Here is a 21,446-nt window from a genome sequence, read left to right as displayed (position 1 = left end):
TGTAGGAACAAGTGAATGGAGAAATCATTACTCATAAGCTATTTCATTGTTCCATGCTGTTCCTAATTTGCATTTAATTTTGCTATTAATTTTTCCCTTGTCAGCTACCAGATGTCATGTTTTGCTACACTTATCTCTTATTTTAGTGTCTTTACCCTCCTGTGATCCAGACAATCCCTGATGCTATTACTTGCATACTGAAACCCAGGATAGTTACTGTTGCCTTCACTAGGCTTTCAGCAGTAAGCATATATAATATTCAAATGATGGCAAGGGTCTTCAAGATCATTTCTTATTCCAATTATGTCATAAAAAGCACAATCTACATAAGCCTGCCTATGTGCAACTGAGGTGTTTCTAGACTGCTACTATAAAAACAGGAGGAGTAATGAATGACAGAAAAGTTAGGGTATGTCAAAGACTACCCAAAGACCTTCCTTGTGAACATTCTTGCTTTTTCTACATATGACTTGTTTAAGACTCCTTATCTCTTTCAATATTGCCTATAAATCTGAAAATGTATGAGTTAATTCCACATGCTGTTGTTGGGTGTCAGTTTCTGAACTGTGTGCTTCGGGAGAGGCTGATTTCTGTTGTCAGGGAGCAAGTTGTTTTGTTTCTTGTGTGGAGAGGCATAGTTTTCTATTGCTGTACAAATTAAACAGAGCAGTGTAAAAGAATGGTCCATCTATATCTTCAACCTTCTCTTCCCATCATTTTAAAGGTATCCCTTTGCTGGGATCCTGTGCCTATTACCTGGCTGGTTTTGAAGAGGAGCAACAGACAAATTTTTTCCATCCCTCACAGGGTGTTCTGCCAAATTGTCTGCATTCAGCACCTGAGGAAATTTTACCCAAACTGTTGCGGTTTCCTCACTGCATCTCCTCAAAAGAGACAGAATCATTACCTGGGGTGGGCACCAGGAAACTTTCTTGCTGCATGGCCCTCCAGGATCTCTGCCTCAAGGAACCAAAAGTGACCAGCAAAGGAAGAAGGGAACTTGCAAACAAACACAGAACTTGTGTCCAAATGTCCTGATGCCTACAAGGATTCTCCAGGCAGCCTCCAAATTCTTTTGAGAATTCATTGGTAAGTATATTTCAGTGCTCTGCTGCATTGATTCTGAGCAGCACACCAGAGCAGAACTGCAGCATATTTGAAACAATTGCCTTGGCTTTGATTCAATAATTACTTTAATGAGAAAAGTGAGCTGTTTATATTAAGATATCTTGCTTACATAAGACAAGCTGCTTCACCACAGCCAGAATTCATTAATCATTATTAAAGCTGGTATACAGAAAATTACAGGCTCCAGCTTCCCAGGATTAGGTATTTTTTAAAGGCTTTTAAGCAAAGTAGCTCATTCATTTACTTACAGAGCAAACAACATGTTCATGAACATTGATTTGAAAAACACTAATGTATTTGCCTCTTCGCCTCTAAAAGCAAGTTATAGAAAAAAGCTATTTGAACATTTCAAAATTAATAAAAAAAGTGGTTCAATTGACTATTCCACTAAATTCCAGATTATATTCACATCCCAATAATTGTCTTCTGTAGAAGCCTGGATAAAAACATTAAGAGATGAGTTCTGTGGTTTGTTCAGTTCCATGTGATCCATTATTATCATTTTACTGTCAAGTGTAAAACATCTTTTGAAAAACAATCAACTTGACAGTATTCCACATTTCAAAATAGCTTAAAACATGCTAGAACAACAACAAAACTAAAATCCAGACAAGAAAAAACTTTCAAAAATTAATAATATGGTGAATAAAAATGTTAGGAAAAGAGTTAAATACATTATTTTATTTCTTAATTATTTCTAAGTCTCAGTATGAATTTTAAGAAGACTTGTTGTAAATATTTAGTTGAAGTGTAAAGGCAATATTCATAAATTATTAGGCTGCATGTGAGGCTGCTCAGACCTAGCATTTCTCTTTCAGCAAACGAGCCTCTCCTTTCACAGAGAGGATTATGAGCTGGGAATTATCTTGGGAAAGGCTTGCTCATGTGTTTTTATTTGTTGCTACAGTCATTTTATTTATTTTTCTTTGCCTTCCCAGCCAAGTAAATGACTGCCTTGATGTTCTCTGGATCACTTCACAACTAGAACATCTCAAAATATTTCGACAGCAGAGCTATTTTTTTCTTTCTTCTTATTATAGGGAAAGGAGGAGCCCTGATATTCCTTAGGAACAAAAGAAAAATTTCATAAACTGGAAGAGGAAATTTCAGATTGTCATGACATGTCTATACAAAGGATGTTTTGAACCAGATAAAAGTCTCTACTGTTCATATTCTGACGTCCTTATTATTTCAAACGAGGATGGAAAACGCACGAGAAATAATAGTTTCTCTGAAATGAGATTCCTGGAGAGTAAAAATCAGGCAGTGAAGAATGACAGCTGTAATTTCCATACTTTAAGCACATGGCATAAACCAGCAGACGTGCTGGAAAGCCAAGCTCTCTGCTCTGGGCAAGGAAAGGTCCAGGCAGGAGAACAAAACCCAGTCCCAGACCAGGAAACAGACTTGCTTTCTGCCTCTGGCTGGATCACAGGATGGGGTTAATTGTGTCAGAGAATGTGGGACTGCGAGGCACTTCCTCACAGGGTAAGAAAGGGAATCAGTTCACCAAAGAGGGAGGCAAAAGAGTTAAGTTGCTTTCATAGCTGCTGGCTTCTAGCAGATGTGATACAGAACCCAGCCCAAAGGAACAAAGTAGGGTGGATTACTGAGGCACTGATGCTGGAGAAACCTTTTCACTCTGTCTCCTGTTCACTAGAGCACCCCTTCCACAGTTCCTGCTTCCTCAGAAACTGCAGGGACACACGGTACAGCCTTCTTGCAACAATCACTACTAGCTTATTATTTTTGACCCCATTCATTCATATTTACCAATCAACTACTCCTTAAATAATGGCTTGCCCCAGACAAACTGGTGTGATTCTACAGTCTGCTTCTGACTACCTTCCTTGATTAACTCCTCCTGGTTTAAAACCTTTCACCACGACAGAACTGATGTGTTTATTCCAAATGGCAGCTCTTGGGATCATAATCTTCAGAAACTGTGCTCAGTAACTGAGGTTTTAGTGCCTGCAACCAATGCATAACTATGCCAGCATTTCCAATGATATGCAATTTATGTAATTTTTGGAAAAGAAACAAAAACTACTGTTACTTGATTTACTGCTTCCTTTGATAACCCCTTGTCTATGCAATTAATCATCAGTCATGAAATACAACCAACAAGCTACAAATAATGGGATGCAGACACTTTTCCAAGCATATGTCACTTTTCTAACAGTAAGTTCTTGCTTGGTATGAGGTTTTTGGGCTTTTCTGAATTAAGATAAAGAGAAAATAGGCACTTGACCTGTCAGCCAAGAGGCCATGAAACCCTTGATTAAACAAGCAAAGATGCAGCTGGTGAATTTGCTCTTCATATATTTCAAAACAAATTAGTCAAAGGATTTATTTAATAAGAATTGGTTTGTGAGTCTTTTCTACATTATTTTTTCCACATGTGCCTTAGTTGTGGTTCCAAAAGGAGGCTTTTTTTCTCAGCAAGAGCACATCTGCTCCGGGGGCCTATTTCTCAACCAAAATAAGAGTCCACGATAAGCAGTATTAAAATTAATTACTATGTAAATGATTCTGTTTTGACAAATATGATTTAATGAGGGGAATAAGTAGTCCTCAAGAACTAATTGCTTCTTTGTAAACAGACACAACTTTCATTCAACCAAACATAAAAAGAAGGATTAAATCTGAATACCTAATTTTGATTTGACATCTAACATTTGTGCTTACTATTTAGCTATTCTCCATCTCACTTATGCCCTTCAGGGATAAGAGTTAGGCACAGAGAAGCCCTACCAAATTAAAATTAGGTGTAAATGGATTTCCAAAGTTTTTTTTTAAAAGCTCCAACAGTTTTTTTACACATTTGGATTACTAAATATTGAAATGTGCATTGGTAATAACTAGCACAGCAGAATGGGCATATTTTAGAAATTCATAGGTTTGCTTACATATAATAAATTAAACTGAAATGTTAGTGGGGTGAAGGTTTTAAATCCACCCCCTCGCCACTATAATTTGTTGGCTTTTTTAAAATTTAGATAATAAGAGGATGATAAGGAGGCCTTTATTTTTTCCTTTTATTTTCATGTATTGATTTCCCACAAATTTAATTAAAATTGGACTCTGAAAAGGCATATTCCATTCAAAGTAAAATCAAAATACATGTCAAAAGCTGTCCTAAATATACAGAGACCCAAAAACAAAGTTTCATGTCAGAGCAGCAAACCTCTCTTTCCAAATATTCCGGATTTGATATTATTGTTCAGTCTGGAGACGGTCAGCTATTCTTCTGGGACCCTTCTTGGGGCACTGCACACAGTGTGATGATCTGTAATTATAAAACTGCAATGCTGAGGGTGATCAAATCCTGATTGAATATTCTTGAACCATCATTACAGAGAGGCCACTGAGGCCTCAGTGTCCTGAGGGGCTCAATTGTCCCTTCCTCTGCTCACTAGTCCTTTAAATACACCCTTTTGTCCTTCCCGTATGTAATTCTGTGCTGCAGGCTGACAGCATACACAGCCATCTCATGAGCCTTGCTGGCTATTACCATCAAGGGATTTTCCTCAGGGAAAGAAGAGACCAATTACTCATATGTGAGATTTCTGAAATTTCTCCTCTACCAGGATGGCACAAACTGCTGGAAAATCCTAGCTTGACATTACAACCTTAGCAACATCTTTGTAACCACAAAATACAACAGGTGTTTTTCATTGTTTCACATAACACCCACAAACCCAACAGTCATCACATTTATTACCTGCAGAACTTGAGTTCTATCTCCCAGTTTGCTGTGAGTAATTTATTTTGCAGGTGCCTTTTTCAAAATCATTTACCTTGGAAAAACCCAAACCAAACAAACAACAAACCTTCTCAGTCACTGGTTTGTATATTTGCAAATGTGGGGCTTTGCAAACCTGATCTCATAGTGGCATAATTATAATATTGGTTTCATGACTCATTCAGTGATTACATGCTAAATGCTAACTGGCCACTCCTTGTCACTCACTATTTGCCAGCACAGTGTTTATCTAAACCAGAGTGTGCTGACCAAAAAGCACATGCTGTTAAAAATGCACTTAAATTAAATCATGAAGTTGCTCTTTCCTTTTTTTTTTTTAATATCCCAGTGTAATTTTTTGCATGCGTAACACAAACACTGAAGTTGTGCATCCCTTACGCTGTAAAATCAAAATGGGATTTGGTTTAGTTTCAATTATTTTCTATTACATTTATAGCCAGAGGGAAGAACAACCATAAAAAAGACTCGGTGCCTTCAGATCTGTACTGCCTTTGGAGCAATAATATCTTCCTAAGCCCATCCCTGAAGTGTGCTACCACAGCTCTGACAACAAAGGGTAAGTTTCTCCCTAGAGCTGACACAAAGCCCTACACACTTCCCATTTTTCTGCTGAAGGAGAAGGGAAGAACGAGAGGAAAGAGAAGGAGAGAGAAGGAGATTGCGGGACCTCTATCAAATCACTGCCACAATTTCCCTGCAGTGTGCCAGCCCCCACAGGGTGGGCAAGTGGCTTTTCTTCCCTGCTCTCTGCTTTCCTCTGGCTGTTCCAGGTGAGCTCAAGTGCACAGCAACAGCTCAAGCTCTTCCTGAGCAGAGCCACCCAAAGCTGTCCCAAGCCAAGGCCCTCCCCTGGGATATTCCAACCTCCCTTCTGTGTGAGGCCACACAAGTGAGCCCCACAGCAGTTGCACATTAAGGACTTCTCATGTCCTATCGTATCAGGCCAAAATATTAAAGCTTAACAAAACCAGCTCTCGTGTTTATAGTACAACTGTGTAATCTCAAGATACTTGGAAAGTTCACATAATGACTAAGTACAAATAAACAGCAAAATCGGGTGCTTTTGGGAAATTAAATTCAACTTCCTGTAGCTAATAAAGCAAGTCCAAGCTGGAGCAGGAAGAAAAATTTTTAAAAACCCAGAAATATTGTTCAAAAAATACTTAAATACTGAAGTGATTGATGCAAGTGGTACAAATGGCTGCTTGTAAAACCATTTAACTTAGGCCAGTCTACTGACTGCATAGAGATGCCATACAATTTGATTCACACCATACGTGTGAATGTTCAACTGCGAAACAGAGCTTTGCTACAAATATATGCTGCCTGGTACAGAATCCATGTTCTTTGTCAAGAGATTCACAGATGGAGACCAGCTCCCAGTATTTAGGTTTAGTTCCTTCTTTTCAGCCACCTGAACACTGGAACAGGTTGCTCAGAGAGTTTGTAGTCTCCATCCTTGAACATAGTCAAAGGGCTGGCTCTGCACAACCTGCCCTAGCTGATGCTGCTCTGAGTGATGCCTTTCCCTGTTCTCAAAAAAAATGAGAGCCAGACATGGCTAAGGGATAAGGGGTTTTTATCTCAGGATTTTAATAACGATCCTTATTTGTGCACCACTTGGCCAAGGCAGGATGCACCAAAAAGCACACACAGGATAGATCACCTATACAATTTACAGACCTCACAAATTAGGAGATCTAACAAGAGTGCCCCAATGGGAGGCCTGGATGAATGGCAGGATAATCCCTCATCTGTAGAACTCCCCCCTAGATGGGCCAAATCTCTGATTTACGGGATATGTTCTAGAGAGGACCTAGCTTTTCCATAGGTAGTGTAGGGTTTTCCAGCCTCCTACTAGGAGGTCTTTAGGATGTTTGGTCTCCTGGCCTAAAAGAATACCAGGACAATGCTAAATTATCAGACTGAACAAATTACAAGTATGCATGCTAAGAATACTGAGGATATATTAAAGTTAAATAAAAGAAAAGGTAAAAAATCATCTTTGCATTATGAGTAGGGACATGTAACTAAGTAATCTCAAGAGGTCCCTTGCAACCTCAGCCACTCTGCGATTCTAAAGGAAGGGCTCTCAGACACCAAGTCCAGAACAGTGGAGACTTTTATGTTTTACTGAGTCTTAAAAATGCTAATATCCTCTTTTTTTTTCATCTCATTTCCCTTTGGTTCTTTTTGAACTAGAACTTTTAGACACAAGTATAAAAACCCTAGTGAGAACAAATCTTTGTATTTGATATGCCCACTATAATGATAGTTTTATCTTCATTTAGGACCTCAAAATGACCCTGATTTGCATTAAAGTTTATTTGAAAATATGTTTCTCTAAAAAGTTCCAGGTTGGGGAAAAAACAAAACACAACATGAACAAAACACAAAACATGAAGGAAATGGTTCCTCTTAAATTTCCATTTTTACCACTAAGCTTGACATGACCTTGAATTTCCCATTTTATAGTCAGACATAAATAAGCACATTTACTGATGAGATTTTTCTTATTATTGGGGAGGGCAAGTCTATTACAAAGCAAATTAAATAGGTAATAAAAAAATTCTGTTCATGGAGGCTGTCTCTATGCAGGAAACTTATTCATCTACATAAAGAACAAAACACTTCTGATACTGTCAAAAACAGGATGCTGGGAGAATAGGATGTAATATTTTGGATACGTGTCTAGGGATATTCACTTTCATTTCAACAACTTCCATGGAAGCAAAAAAAACAGAGGTTGAGATTGTTTATAAAATACCTGGGTCTGAGGCTCAAGTTTCGACACAGTTTGGAAGAGTCATTCCATGGCTCTTCCAACAATCTCACCTAACTAAGGCTGCTTAAATCCCATACCTGCTCCCTTATCAGGCAATCCATCCCACCATGAGCCATCAGGAATGTTGATATGAACCAGAGAGCTCAGCCCCATGAGTCACGTCGGTGACCAGAGCAGCACCTGCACCTGAGGATTTTACTGCAGCTCAAGATCAGAAATTATTCAAAGATCACTTGTGGAATTAACCAGGAGAGACTTTAGCACAAGCATAAATGACAATGACTCCATACACAACAAGTAATAAAATATGATTAACAAAATGTAGAGCTGAAACCATTCAGTTATACCTGGAAAATATTTGAAAAATACTATATAACCATATAGTTATATATATATACACACACACTTTCTGCTGTAATCTGGAAAATACTAGATTATGTTAGGCCTGCATAATTAAAAGATGTAGTGAAGTCTGATCAAAAGAACTGTTCCTTCTCTCCCACACACCCCATCTTGGTCCAACTGACCATTTTAACTGCTAGTTTCACTTTGAAATTAAGGTGGTTTATATTCCTCAAAGTGTATTCCTACTCTTTAGATGTGTTCTACAGACACTGGAAATAGTGCGCAATTAATTCCTTCCTTGATTGCCCACCTTCTCTAATATACTAAAAATGGGAAAGCATTAAGTGCATTTGAAAATTGACTTATCAAGAAACCAGCAAAAATTCTTGCCATCTTAAGCAACACAAGCAAAGTGAAGCCTCAAGCTGTCACTTTCCTTTGCAGTTATGGGATGGAAAGAAACCAACTTGTCTGTTAATTGTTATTTCACACTTTTTGTCAGGTTTCAACAGTTGGTATCAAACCTAGAGGAGCCCACCCCAGCTGGCTGTATATTTATTTTCCTGTAACTCCTTCCCTCCAAGTATCCTCATTTGCCTCATCACACTCATTTTGGGTAAGGAAACCAAGAAGATGCACTCAGCTCCAGGCTCTGGTGGGGGGGGTGTGATCTGTAGGATGTTTTTGTTAGAGATTTTGCAGGAATAACTTCCCTTTTCCCCACACTCTCTAACTTTTGCCTCCTACCACTCTGCTGTTGCTGGCATCAGCCAATATTTCCCTGAGCAAAGCCTGGGGCACTCTCTGGCAGAACTTCTTGGGCAAAGGTCTGAGCTTAATCTGTTGCAACAGGCTGAAAATTCTGTAGTAGCTTTATTTAAATATATCTCCATGTTTCCCAGTCAATAAGTCATCCTAAGAGAAATGTATCAGACATTTCAGAAAACCACTGAAAAAGAGAAAAAGGGCACCTCTTCCTAACTTCTGTATTTCAACTCCTTTGACTTTTCTCATTCTAATTAGAAGAGAAATTTCTCAGCCCTATTCCACTCCAGCCAGTCCATGGTTGTAGAAATTCCAGCTTAGCTCAGAAACACCATCTTTATTTAAGAATCAGTGCAAACCCTCATGCTTCATCTGTGCAAACCTCTCATGCAAAGCCCAACCAAGAAACCCACACAAGACCCAGAAGCAAGATGGTTACATTAAGCATTAATCCTGAAAGTCCAGGCATCAAAAATAAATTCAAAATACTTCTCAATAGTCTATTTGTCTTACCTCATTAGTTCTGGCATTGCTCACATTTTGCCCACAATCTGATACTGAAAATAGGATTTTGGAATGGGGGACTTTTAGAAAAATAAAATTAAAAAACAAAACATCATGAAATATGTTTCTTATTTCAGTGACACTTCTAGAAGAGGAATGATGAAAATTAATATTTAGCTGAGACTAAAGACAAGCAATTATTGTTTAAAAATAACTTTTCCATTTTTTTAAAGTATACCGGGTTTCAAAATACTGGAACTCAATATAAGAAACTGCTTAAAATAATAACTTTTTCATATTCTTGAAAGAAAAAAAAAACAGAACTAGCATCCTCTTTACCTATATTTGCCAGATACAGTGTAACTCTTATTTTTAATGGCTATTTAATTGATGCAGTGCTAAAGTAACCCTTCAACTGAAGAGACCATTTAAAATGCATGCAAAAAGAAGAATAAAGGATATACCGAGAATAAAATTATACCAGTGGTCCAAAAGACATATTGTGAAGGAATATTAAAATTATTGTCATTAGTGACTAGTGAGAATCTGTCATTTCCCTCTTTTAATACTGTTTATACAAGTCACAGAGTTTCCACTGAGACATCCAACTCACAAGGTAACTTGTCAAACTTTTAATAACAGAATTATTAAAAAAAAAAAAAGGACTAACATCAAGATCTCACATTAAAACATTATATTCAGACAACTTAAATGCTTAGGTTCTAATCCATAAATTACATGCCTCAACCATTTTTGTTCTATTCCTCCTGGATTTAGTATTAAATAATGAACAAAATGAGACCAATTATGACAATTAGCAAATAGCACCCTCTATTAGCACACTTTTGCTTTCCAAAGCATTACTGAAAGACATGTCCATTATTGCAATTTCCAAGGTCATTTTTACAGGCTCTCCTTTTGTACAAAGGTAAGTCACTAATTATGCTTTTTAGGGTAGAATTTCAGGTTCAAGGCTAAGCACGTTAAAATAGGGTGTATGGAAACAGGTGTTGTGGCCTTCATGCAGCTATGTCTGTATTCAGGCCCCTCTGAGAGGATAGCATCACCTCAAATATCTTGGACATTGAAATGCTGTGAAGGTAAAGAAGTTGGATGGTAAAATGTTTTACTAATGAACATTTTACTTACTTCTCCATCTCCATCACATATCTTTTAAGCATAACACCAGATGCACAGTGCAAGGTTGATGTGTAATGTCACATATTCCTGTGCAGGGAAAAATAATAATTTAATTATACAGGAAAAAAAACCCAAAAAACTCAAAAACCAAAACAAAACAAAGAAAAGAACAAAAACACCAGAAAAACCAGATGCACACAATGTTTGAGGTTGGAAGTGACTTCTAAAGACCATTCAATTCAATTGTCCTGTAAAAGTAGCATCAACAGAGTTCTCTGTCCAGGGCCTTGTCTGGCTGGGTTTGGCCATATCCAAGGCTGCATAAGCCACAGATTCAAGATTTCTCTTTACTCAGCTAAACCCACCTGGACTTGGCACAAATTTAGATTTAAGATGCCTTTAATTCAGCATTTTGCTCTGCTAAGTTCAAAGCTTTGACAATGGCACAGCTTCACAACCAAGGTCTGAGGAGTAAGTACTGATGAGAAAAGGACATTTCTCTAACTCTGGCTACTAAATCCATCAGCTAAAGCAAGAATTATGTGAGTTTATAGGTCCAACTTCTTTTGCTTTGAGGGCTCAGTCTGAGACAGAAGCATTTGCACAGGTTATCAAATAAGTTAACAACTTCAAGTTGCTTTGGGGTTATCAAGAAATCAAATTCTCTTAAATGATTTTAAAACAGTCATAAATAATTCTTTGTTATTTGGGTGGTGTGTGAAGAGTTATTAGTTTTCTTGTTTTCTGAAAATGAAACATTACATATGGGACTAAGATCTGCTCATAGCAACAGTTCCCACAAATACAGAAAGTAGTTGTGTCATCCTCAGTGTTCTGTCCCTACATATTGGGTGGAAAATTTGGAAAAGAAATCTCTTGAACCTGAATAATCAGTGCATTGGGTGGAGCACTCACTTTGCAGCACTGAATATTCACCTCTGGAACGGAGTTCAAATCCAAGTCAAACTGATGTAACAGAAAATTCTCCAAACAGAGCATTAATAACAAAACATCTTGTCAGAAATCAGCTTCAGATAGATAATGGCTACAGCAAATTTTTGTTAGCTGTTGAATCTTATGGTCAGGGTATTATAGACCTGTGGTCTGAAAGATAAATCCTTAATATTTTGTTGTGCCTTTCAAGATTCCCATTGCTAAATTAGATACTAAGTTTGTTGAAACTTTAGGTCTTTATTTGGATCTCTGAAAGATTTATCAACTGCAAATTCAATTTCACAGGGAAAAGTACCAAGCCAAGAGGCCAAAGAATAAATGTTCAAACCAAATTCCCATAAGACCAGGTTTTGGGGCACTGAAAAATACACCAGTATCTCATCCTTTTCTGATAGTAATAATTTTCCCTATCTGGTGAAACCAGTTCTGAGTGAGACTGAGGAATCCCAAAAGGCAGGAAGGTACATAAGTGCTGCTGAGTGTTACTTTACCATACTTTTCACATTTACTGGATCCAAGTAGTATCAGCAGTGCAGTATCTTGAGGGAGGTGGTGTTCTGTGTATGTCTGATTTTGGCAGAAAAAAACAATTCTAGAAATCCTGCTGAATTCCCAACCAGAACTGCACAACCACAGGCTCTCAACAGTTAGCTCTACTCTTAAATGCTAACTTGTGATTAAATATGCATTTTATATTCATTCAGCTTCACAGCAGTAAAATGTTTGGTTTGCTTTTGCTAATAACAACAATGCAAAAGTCATCGTGAGATTGCTTCAAAGGTATTCTGAACAATGGGGCAGCCACAGGTGACCTCCCTGAGTACTAAATGTCTCCAAGTCTCATTACTACAGGAGCATACATTGAGACAGATAACAGACATGCAACATTCACCCTTGAGGCAAGCTTTAGGTCAGCACACTGGTACCTCTGAGACAATGACTTCAGTGTAACAGGTGACACAGAGATGTGTTTTGAAACCCCCAGGCACAATGGCAATGAAACAAGATGCCTTAACCTCCAAAATTAACATGTTGGAGGAATTTCATCAAAACTACACTGTCCCCCCAGTGATATTTGGTACCCCTCTTCTGAAATTTAAAGATAAAGAAGCTCTGCTGTAAAACAGTAGTACTATCAAAAAGGACTTGTGGCAACATATTTGGCTGATAGGATGAGGAAATGAAGTATTAATTTGCAGTATTAATTGCCCATATATTGGGAAATGCTCTAGGAAAAAGGCAGATGAAAGAACCCATTTTCTTCCTACTGTCTACTATAAGTACTTCCATTAAAATAATTAAGAAAAAGTGGTTTAAAAATCTTTGCCCCTTTCATCCACCTCATGGAGGCTTTTTTTTTTTACTTGAAACAGGAAAGAAAAACAGGAAGTGAATACCTTTTGACAAATAGGAATTGAATATATTTTGTGATAAAATGAAGGATAAGGCAAAGTACTGCTGCAGGCCCAGGTGACCCAGCTGAGCTCACAGAACCATGCTTTCCCTCTGATTAATATTAAATGTGGCTCTAAGGAAAAGTACTTACCTGACCAATTGATTTTCTATGACAGGGAACAGTGCAAACTTGGGATGGATATGCTTCAATTTCAGAAAAAATATTTTCAAAGAGGTATTTTAGAAATAAATGTATTTTCTTAGGAACAGAAACTTTTAGCTCAGAGCCTGAGTGAAAAGGCAGAGTTCATCAATAAGCCTCAGGCTCATCCTGCCAGCAAAGCTTTACATTTCCCATCCCTTACTCTGACATTTTCTTACTAGCTGTCCTCTGAGATAATAAAGCAGCAGGTCACAGTCAGATGATTTCAATTCTGTGAAGGATTTGGATCAGATGCTGCTTCTTAGATGCAACACTTCACATTTATATTAAAAGGCATTAGAGTTCACAGCAGAATCACAAAAGGCATTTTTTTAAGGTACCAATTTTCCCATGAATGTGAAGCAGTGCTAATGAATGCAATAATTAATTTTAAGACTCATTTCAATAACCTCTGTTCTGGAAGAGTCTTCTATATTCTTTCATTATACATTCCATTCCTGCCTAGGAGGACAAAGAGGAATTACAGAATCCTCAGAAGCTGCAGAAACAGCAGGTTTTTAAAATTTATTACTATCCACATTTTTTTTTCCAGAATTGTTCCTGGTAAGTTACACTGGCAGTGGGGTTATCCTGTTAGTGTCAAAGCTTTGATGCTTGACAAAAAGAGATGCAGAATGTGTAAACATGTGAAATTATACCTGACATTTTCAAGTTATGGAGGATCCCTAGGTTACCATTTCATTTTTCTTAGTTTTACTTGAAACGTGCATTTTGAAAATAGTGCCTGTCAAGATATTGTACGGTTCACAGTGTTCTCAGAAAGTGTTATTTCCCCCTGTGCAGAGATCCATGTTAATAAATACTGTGCAATGATTTAAACTGCTTGGTACAGCACAGAGAGCAGGCAGTCTGACAGCTCCTGAAATCACCATCAGGAACAGGGTTCAACTGTTTGAAGCTCTGGGAATCATCTTCTAATAGCCTGAACCTATCTGCCTCTTTCTTTTTGTCAATACCTACTCTCAATCAATCTGCAAATACATCATGAAATGCTCCCATGTGTGAAGTCACAGATTAAAACACATTCCTCTCTATGGAAAACAACTTGTCCTAGGCTACAAAAATATTCCTACAAGCACTGTGGAAACAGACTGGGAAACACTTGAGATCAACAGGAATTGCTGTTATCTCAATGAAAACAGGATAAAGTCCTAAGGAATATTTGCTTGCTCTGATCAGTGATATATCCAAAGAGTATGAAAAACCAAGATACTATAAAGGGCTTTTTTTATGTCCATCAAAATTTATTCTGAACTAAGTATGTTCCAAGATCTTCCGTTTTTCTGACTCAATGATTCTGGGTGCTATTGTTTTCCTTATTTGCATTGGTTCAGCATTTTGTGCATCTGCTCATTAATGAATTATAACTAATTAAATACATTATATTTGTTAAATACATGCTGGGAAATGCAAACATGCAACAGAGAAGACAATTTGTCACAGTTAAAAACGTATCAGTGAAGATTCCCAATGTCAATCACATCTATTAATAATTGAAAAAACTTTAAAACAGTTCAGTACTACTTTTATTGTTCATATTTCACTAAAATAGCAATGAGGACTTTGTAGGATTTAGGCTTATTTCAAAAGAAATACAGCAGGAAAAATAGCTGGACTTCTAGGAACTTTGATCCAAAAACATGATCAACTGTCATTAGTTATGTTTCTGATTTCTACAACCCCCTCTCAACATAGTCAAATACTAAATGAACAAATATCAAACTTCATTTGTACAAGGATAATACCTGCCAAGAACCCTTCTTGTCTAAGGTTTAATCGTGCTGGGAAAATTTAAAAATCACCTAACAAAGAGATGAAAGTTTTAAACTCAAAATTACATCTGCATAACTTTGTAATTAAAAGCTATTTCACAGCAAAACAATCTACATTTCAAAATAGACAGAAGCAGTGCTAAGAGTTTAAAAAAATATAATCAGAGTATTTTATTACAAAATTAACCAACACTAGGCTGCTCCAAGCTCACTACTGAAGCATCAATAATTACAAAACTCAAATATCACACAAACTGGATGGAGAGGAAGAAACTAAATATGTTGTGTGACTTCCAGAGAAACTGAAATCCTCAGAGCACAGCTCTCACTGTTCTTTCATAAGCAATAGATTTTAGTGCAGTCACTGATTTACAAAAGAATTTCCCAAGTAAGGCAAAACATCTAGCTAGTGATTTATGACAATGGTAGGAAGTACACTTGGAGCTGGGGCTGCTCCCAGAATTTTTGCAAATGTAGCACAAAAAAGTCTCTTCGATACAATTGACTTGCATGGGTGAGTATATCATAAACACAGCATTCTGTGGCCCCATAAATTGACAACAAAGAGCTGACTTAAATCACTTTAAAACTTTTGGAAAGATTCATTAATATCTTAAAATATGCAAAATTGATTACAAGAGTAGTTAAGATTTCTACCAGAAACTAATCTATTTCTCATGGCCTTCAGTTTCTGACAGTGATTCATCTCTTTGATTATAAATTTCTTTCTGGTTTTCATTTTTCATGCTTTCCATGGTAAATGTAATTAGCTTAGCCCTATGACTGAAGAGTATTTTTTAATTTATATTATTTGAAATATATATTCCTTATAATCACACTCAGCTTCTCTTTGTTTTGGGAAACCATGAGAAAAAAATTCTTATGCATAAAGCTGGAATTTTTGATAAATAACATTCATCTGATATGTAGATCTTCCTCATTTCTCTTACAGTTGTTCCCAGAATCACTACATCCAACATTTCTCAGGATCAGAGCCCTCGTGACTGCACAGTGACTAAAATCCACTTGCTAAAAAATATTAAAAACAAACATTCAAGTAGGAGACAGCAATTAAACAGAAAGAATACAAATAACACCTATTCAGTATCCCAGTAGTTGCAGTCTGCACACGAGACAGTACAGATAAGGTCTAGGAAGAATTCTCTGGGAACAAAGGCCATCCTTTTATTCTGTCATTACACTGACTTATCAAAGTGAATGTATAGCAGCCACTCACCAATGCTGATGTTGTACCAATGAAGCAAAAGATGAAATAACAGCAACAAAAGTTTAAACAGAGTATTTTGAAAGGTTCTTAGGATAACTAATTACAAAGGATCCTGCAGCAAGGACAGGATTTGTAAAGACATTAGGGTTTGTAAGATATTTTAAAATATCCCCTTTTGACTCTGGTATTAAACAGAACACTTGATTAGTTTGTGGTTTATCATAAGGATCTCTCCCTCGAGATTCAGAGTGATTTCATCACTTATCAGCAAGAAGATGCATCAGAACTGTTTTAATGAAATTAACTTTCTCCAAGGCAGAAGTTTAAAACTGAAACAGGCAGTTCACAATTCACTTTCTGGAAAGAAGAAACAGTAATAACATTTAACTAATTTAATTTTGCTATCAAGTTGTATAGGAGTTTTATAGTGAAATAATACAGAAGAAATCTACTCTTGGAACTAAGATAAGATCTTAGTTGACAGATTATACAGGATTTATAGAGGCATCACAGAAATATGACATTATTCTTTTTAATGAATGGTCCCAACAAAAATTAGGAAAGCACAAGACACTGAGAAAATCCTGTATAAATTCTGTTAATGACATTGATGTCTTCAAGAAATCCACTGGCATATTTATTGTTCTAAATCCAAAGTGATGTTTCAAAGCAATTACAGTAGTGGATTCTTTATTTTCCTGTCACACATTAATTCAAAGCAACAAGATAAAGTCAGTCAGAAGCATCATAATGTCTTCATGCTATTGTCAGTGGCTGAAAGGCAACAAGTGGCAGCCACCAGAAACAGTTAAATCACTAGTCTTGAACAGCAGTGGAGAAGAAAACTTTGAGGTCTTTTGTCTTACAAAGGGTATTTCAGCAGAACACAGATTTACCCATGGGGCCTGGGTGTACAGAGAGGAGAACAAGCACAGAGAAGCTTTTGTTTGTGAATCATGGTGCAGTGGGCTCTGGATAAAAGCAAACCAAGAAGCCAACTCAGCACAGGGGGCACAAAGAGCACTGGGCAGTGTCCTGGGGGCACAGAGAGCGCTGGTAGTGCACAGGGGCACAGAGAGCACTGGTAGTGCACAGGGGCACAGAGAGCACAGCTCTCCCAAGCACTGCCCAGTGCACAGGGGCACAGAGAGCACAGCTCTCCCAAGCACTGCGCAGTGAACAGTGGCACAACTCTCCCAAAGCACTGAGCAGTGCACAGTGGCACAGCTCTCCCAAGCACTGGGCAGTGCCCAGGGGCACAGAGAGCAGAATTCTCCCAAGCACTGGGGAATGCTCTGCGCTTGGGGCAGCCCACTGGAGTGCACCAACGCAGCTGTACAGCCCCATGCCTGTCCCCAGATGCAAAGTTCAGAACAAGCTATTATACAACAAAGTACAGCAGACTTCATGTCCCTATGAAACACTCACTAAAAGAGATATCCAAAATTTACTTACATAGCTAACTGTTCACACTCTGGGTTTTGGAAGGCCATGTGAGATAGAGCAAAGGTAAGGAAACACTGCCCAGCACTTGGCTTCTCTGATGTATTATTTGACAACTGAGTCACAAAGATGCTTTATGCCTTCAAAACTGCTGTTTTAGCACACTAGAACAAAAATGAAAAGGGGAAAGGCAAAAGAAAATACAAATGTTTTCCAATTATTTTTAAATAGCTTTGTAATTATTCTTTTCTTTCTGAGCCAAAACGCTTAGGTCAGAAAAGGATTTTTTTGGAGGTGTTAGAGTCAGATGCAAACAGGATCTCTTTAGCACAGATATTCTCAACAAAGGACTGGTGCTGTGCTATATGTGAGGATCTACACAGAGAAACAATTCAGACTAGGGCCATATAGGTTTCTTTGACCCATATTCATAGTTATATGGCAAAGGAGAAATAGTACTACTACTAAGGGTAGGTACCGCTAAAAGTGTTTCATATTTCCTTAATAAAGTCCTATCTACAAAACTTGTTTCCCTGAAAATAAACAACAGAAGATATTTGTTACTCAATGTTCACACCACTTTTTCAGCCTTTGAATTACCTGAAAGGCTGCCAGCTTTTCCACGAAAACAGAGCATAGTGTCTCTGTGCTATTTTCTTTGAATAGGCTCTTGGTTTATCCAGTAAAAAAAAACATGTACCTCTCCAGCAAAATATTCTGAGCCATTTGCTGCAACTTTGGCTGAAGCTTTGGCAGCCTTCCAGGGCTATCCACTCAGCACGTTTCAAAGCAACCCAGAATCAGCAAGCAAGTTGAAAAGTTCTCAGCCCCTCCTTGGGTTCACATATTGGCCTCAAAATGGTTATACAAATGTAAACACAATACTAATTTTTTCCAGTGTGCTTCTGGAGCACGTTTTCCATTTTATTTTTTCTTTTTTTTTTCGTTAGGCATCGGTTGCTCTGTAATATGAGCAATTGCACAGTAAGGGTGAAAAAGGGAGATTCACTTCAAATCCACATTTCTATTCTAAAGCAAAGACTTGGTGAAGATGCACTCTGATTTTATGCTATTACAGAGACTTTTCCTGTTAGAGCTGAGATTATATCTGGTCATTTCCTTGAATATTCAGCAAAAGTGAGAATCACCCAGCATATGGGCAGTTGTTCAGTCCTCAGACCAGCCAGCCAGTTTGAAGCCTTTTCTGGTGATAGCACATCAAAGAAATCTGCAAGACTCTCACCTGCTGAAGTCAGGGACACCCTTGCTGCAGAAAGGGAGAAACTGATCTAAATAGACATTATTTAAAGGTAGAGAGAGAGGACTTTGCCTACTTTTCCACAATAAAGTTCTCCCTTTTTTTTATTTGAAGTATAAAATTTTCTCCTCTTTCCTGAGGGCAGTTTTTTACATCTAGGGAGTTACAAAAGCTACAACTGATCAAAACACAAAGATTCTATTTTGACAATTAACAAATCATTAAATTATAAGCTATTTTTACAATGGGGATCAAAGCAAAAAGCTAAATAGCAGAAAATTATTCCTCTTCTGATATTTCAAAGACCTGGTGATATTTACTCCAGTAAGTGCTAGTTTTATGGCTGTTCTGGCTAACTAGCAATGAAACTGCATAGATACACTTTACATTTAGCAAGATTTTTGTAGATTTTATATCATTAAATCAAGGATTACACAGTTCATTCTCTATTCTTTTAAATGGGGATGAATTGGTAAGAAACCTTATTCCTTAAAAGCATAACTTTATTAGACCTTTAAGCCATTTAAACACTGCTTATTAAAGATTTCACACTTAAAATTCTTGTTAAATATATTCAATTTGTGAATTACTGCCATTATATTTACTATGGTCAGGATAAAAATCCTTTTTCAGTGGGAAGAAAACAATCTGACACCTAAGGAAATATGTATTCATGTTAAAGTTAAGAACTCCCAAACACAAACAAACATTCAAATCCTATCATCACCTCCAACTGCACTGTGTTTCCATGTCCTGGGAAAGCTTCCTCTACTTCTGTCAGCATATACCAACATTTGTTTTTCTGCAGTGCAGCCTCTTTGTATTGTTTGTCTTCTGCAAAATGAAGTTATTATTTTTCCTGGACAAGGAGTTTCTATGTAATCTTAAGGAATAGATTAATAAATCTATTTTAAAATCAAGTGTATTTATTTCTGTTTCTAACAACCATCTGAGTTTTAGCAAATACCATAGTGAATGTAATAAATTAAAACTTGGTAAGCAAAAGGTTGTGTCCTGACTGAAAAGACTTCTTGGATTACTTTGACTGTGTTGAAGCTTTTCTCAAAGGCTTTTCATCATGTTTCTCACACGCTGAAGACTTTTTAATCTTACTAGTTCAATTTGTTCCAAAAAATCTCAATTCACAAAAGACTGTAGCCAGTGTTGCAAGACTGAACAATACAGATGAGGTTTCTAGAATGGAGCAGGTCATATGAAGCAGAACTCCTGGTTTTGTACTTGCCTCCAGGAACAAGAGCACATATTTAATGAACAGATGCTGAATTGCCCAACCACCCTCTGTCTGCAAGAGCAAACACAGATTCATGTTCTTTTTTTGCAGGTGCAGTATTATGAGTTTTAGCCAAATCAAAATTCAGTTTTTATAATCTTCAACACAAAGCAAAGTTCTTTATATAATGTTGTGCCTATCATAAACTTAAAAATCAAAGTAACTGACCACCAGCCATAAAATTAACGTTTCTTGAAGCCCTTCATAAAACTAAATGCTGCATCATTGCCTCTTTTAAGTACTCTACAATGAATATTTCTGGTGGCTTGCAAAATTCTGTATTTCAAAACTTGAGATTTTATTTTAAAAAGTAACCTGACAAAATTTTTTGGCTTTCTGTTCTAAATGTATTGGTTTTCTATGAAAAGATAATCTGCAGTGTATTTTAACCTCTAAACAAAAGGTAAGCACTCTCATGCAAATATTATAGATGTAAAAGCTAACCAGAATAATCCAGTTTTAATCTGCATGTTTAAATCCCAGCCCTTTTAAAATCTGGGGTTTAGGCTGTTTAAAACTTTATATGTAGTGCAGAAATTTTCTATTCTTTTCAAATGACATAAACCAGTGTTTTTTCATAATTATAATTCACAATAGCAGTTTGTGGAACTCAAGAGGCACTCAAATCTGCTGTCCAAGCTTTCACCATTTTGCTCTGAGGTTTATTTTACTCTACACACAGCAAATAAAAGAGAAATACTTGGAGAACACATGCATGGGTACACACACACATATGTTGCCTTTCATCTGAACTTCTTAGGGAAACGTAATGAAACAGAGAAAAACAGTGACAAAGGGGAAAATGAGGGTATATAATATAGATTTTCTTTTTTTTTTCCTGAAAACAAAGTTAGTGTCTTGATGCCTTGGCCCTGCTACAAGTGCCCCTCCCCATATCAGCTTATGCAATAAGAGAGTGAAGGTTATGAAAGCTTCGCCCATGGCAGGCTGTGAGGCTGAGCTCACCCAGTTACACTGAATGCACACATTTCCCTTTAAACCTCCTGCAAGCAAGGAGAACACCCTGACCAGTCACTCTTACTCCCCCCACACAGCACAGCTAACAAATGAAGGTGAGTGCTTTGTGACTTTTAGCAGCTTTTTTTTTTTTTTTGCCTAAACCAGAAATTTCTGTGAATCACAGTCACATGAAGATTATTTTAGGGAAAGCACCATTTCTGGCACAGGCAGCCTCCCATACAACAATAGTTTAGTTTGGGCTTTTTATGACTCTCTCAGAACAGTGCTGCATTAAACAACACAAGCAAAGACTGACACTAAACTGTAGAAAAAAGTGTTTCATATCTGTTTGGGGCTGTGATACCCAAAATTTGTCTGGACTCTATAGCCAATACAAAATGGCTTAAAATTCTCCTAGTTTTAAGATAGAATACTTAAAAACTCCAACAGCTAAACAAAGCTCCACATCTTCTCACATAATGTCTCTTT

General features: G+C 37.2%; 1 long non-coding RNA gene across 1 annotated transcript in view; it reads right to left on the bottom strand.

Moving 5' to 3' along the window:
- The window catches only part of LOC141730436 (uncharacterized), a 124,755-nt gene that overhangs the window by 59,352 nt on the left and 43,957 nt on the right, over window positions 1-21,446 (bottom strand). The window contains exon 3 of the long non-coding RNA XR_012581930.1: window positions 10,443-10,520. This is a non-coding gene — a long non-coding RNA (uncharacterized LOC141730436). The remainder of the gene's footprint in view (window positions 1-10,442; window positions 10,521-21,446) is intronic.

This window comes from Zonotrichia albicollis, chromosome 10, assembly GCF_047830755.1.
Source record: "Zonotrichia albicollis isolate bZonAlb1 chromosome 10, bZonAlb1.hap1, whole genome shotgun sequence".
In the NCBI taxonomy this organism is placed as follows: Eukaryota; Metazoa; Chordata; class Aves; order Passeriformes; family Passerellidae; genus Zonotrichia; species Zonotrichia albicollis.
This window is presented reverse-complemented; position numbering and strand designations above follow the sequence as displayed.